The 2,499-nt window shown below is 37.4% G+C and overlaps 1 protein-coding gene across 5 annotated transcripts in view; it reads left to right on the top strand.

Moving 5' to 3' along the window:
• Positions 1 to 985, top strand: part of LOC143035830 (sestrin homolog) — a 128,108-nt gene extending 127,123 nt beyond the window's left edge. For all 5 annotated transcript variants that reach the window (XM_076202860.1, XM_076202862.1, XM_076202861.1 and 2 more), the window contains one exon: positions 1 to 985. This exon is cut by the window's left edge and continues 1,657 nt beyond it. The gene's annotated coding sequence lies outside the window, so the exon portion shown is untranslated.
• Positions 986 to 2,499: the final 1,514 nt, after the last annotated feature.

Raw genomic sequence — 2,499 nt, 5'->3', positions numbered from 1 at the left:
TCATTTGACATACTTTGTGCTGCAAGTAAGAGATATTGGAAACACGTTGGGAATGGATGAGATGTTTTCATGCTCTTGGTCTTTGGTAGGTAAGCATCTACTACCCATTGCATTGTCAGTTAAGGTATCTCTATATGAAGCTCGGAAATAGCCATGGGAAAGTTGGTTAATATTTAGGCTTAATATATTATGTTCTTGTCATCAATTGTTTGTTATACTGATTTTATTTTTTGTATATCGTGTGATTGCTAATCTAGTTATATATTTACACTTGAGTTTGTCTTGTCAGGCCAGGCCTTGCCGTGTTTGTGCCAATATTGGCATCAGGAGAATAATAGTGTGTTTTACACACATTATTTGTGGGTTTTCAAGGTAAACCTTTTAGTATTTTAATAAGAATATGAAGGGTGTGTCCTCTTGATACACATAAGAATAGAACCAGTCTTTCATGTAGAAAACTATTTTGCTTTAATGTCATTTGCAGCCATCATCTGCAGTGACAGTATGGGTGTCTTACTCTAGTAACACACAAGCTGTTGGGTTCTGGTAGGACGCAGTATTGCGTTGAATATATAATTAAGTAAAAGCCATAGTAGAGAAGGCACAAGGAACAAATTGCAGCAAAGTGTCAATCATCTTTAGCCATTTTCAGGAAACTGTTGGTGGCTGTCGGGGTCCACTGTTCTTTTTTGCACTCGGACTTTGCTCCTTTCCTACTGTTGCTATACTTAAGCACATGTAAGCTCTCTTTTTCCATACAACTTGTTACATGTTTTGATATCACTAGTTTCCAAAGATGAGGCTCCACTAAGGGACACCACAACAACAAAGATGCAGTGCTCTGGATTGGGGTGTCGGATAGTTTGACACAAGTAACATTTTTGGCCAAACATCCCTTGTTTTCCCTTATTTCAGTGACCCTCCTAAGCCTTGGTATGCTTATATGTATGCACAGACACACACGCACACATACAAACACCCACCCACACACCCACACATATATATATATATATATACATGTATACATACATACACACACACAAACACACACACACACACACACACACATACATACACACACACACACACACATTCACACACCTCTTTATCAGAGCTATTTTACATTTTGTAAACCCCTTTCCAGAACATGAGCATTTTCAGCAGCACAGCCATTCAGGATCTCATGTTTGGATGAGTGGCATGTGTAGAAAGGTAGACAGATGTGTAGATGTTTGTTGATGTCTTTGTCAGTTTAGGCTTATTGAAATCTTCTCTGTGGCCAATATTTTCTTTATAGACTAGTAAGGGTACACGGTTGACGAGAATGTTGAAAATGTAAAGGATGGTGATAGTGGGTTTGCATTTTTTACATTATGGTATCTTAAACTAATCAAACACATACAGAATAGCCAATCTACTTTGCTCCAACCAAGAAAAGTTCAAGAAAACCTTAATTAGAATAAGTCTCAACCATAAACTGATTGCCACCCACTCCTAGCAGTCCCCCACCTTCCTGTTCCCCCCAGTCTGTCCATCTCATTGTAGTAATGGACCTAGTTTCCCGTTTTGTAGGACCCAGGTTCATTTCATATTCATACCTTTCTCTGCCCCTGTCTCATGTTCATGCTCTCAATCTTGTTCTTTCTTGACACAGTTTTGCTGTCAATTTGCAGTTTCTTGTGCGCATCCTGAAAAGATGTCCTTCCCAGTTCTCTTTTGAATTTTTTATTTTAGTCTTGTTTTATGACACCTGAGCATGGTCATCCCTACCTATTTAATTTCTTGCCTTGGCTGTATTCGTACTATGTTGCAAATAGTGGAAATGATCAACATGGATACTTTCAGTAAATACATTTTGATGAATTTATTGTTTGTGTAATGGCACATACATACCAAAGGCATTTGATAGTTTGTTAAAGTGACCCCTCTCTTCTCTCTGAACTGTGCTTTTAACACCAATGTCTCGAATCTATGTATAACAGATGCTGTAGTTCACATTTATTCTCAAGACAACACTTGAATCTTTGTCAAATTTTAGTGTATCCTTTTTAAAATAGGCCTTCTACTCATACACATTGCAATTTAGGTCCATTTGTTTGATCTTTATCCATATCTTTTCCTCCTCCTCCTCCTCCTCCTCCTTTTTTTGCTTGCATACTTTTGTTGTTTTTGTTGTATTCAAAGTTGTATTATCAATTAACCCTTGAACTATTTTTATTGCTTTCTTCATATATTTCTCTAGATCATAACCCCATTTTCCTATTTAGTTTTCAACCTTTTGCATGACCCAATGCTTGTTTAGCATTAAATTTTATTTGCTATTTCAGGTTTCATCTTCAAGGTGCTAAGACAGTAGAGGTGTTCTATGGGCTTTGTATATAAAGTGGGTATGTTGCCTAGGCTCAACCAGCCTCACAAGTTGGGGAAGGGTTTTTGACATTTATACATTTCTGATTTCAAACTTCCAGCATATCCATGCTTGTACTACATCAAAGGATA

The sequence above is a fragment of the Oratosquilla oratoria genome, chromosome 19, assembly GCF_046742065.1.
Source record: "Oratosquilla oratoria isolate Oo_2021 chromosome 19, ASM4674206v1, whole genome shotgun sequence".
In the NCBI taxonomy this organism is placed as follows: domain Eukaryota; kingdom Metazoa; phylum Arthropoda; class Malacostraca; order Stomatopoda; family Squillidae; genus Oratosquilla; species Oratosquilla oratoria.
The sequence above is the reverse complement of the archived record's forward strand: the minus strand, read 5'-3'. Positions and strand labels throughout refer to the sequence as shown.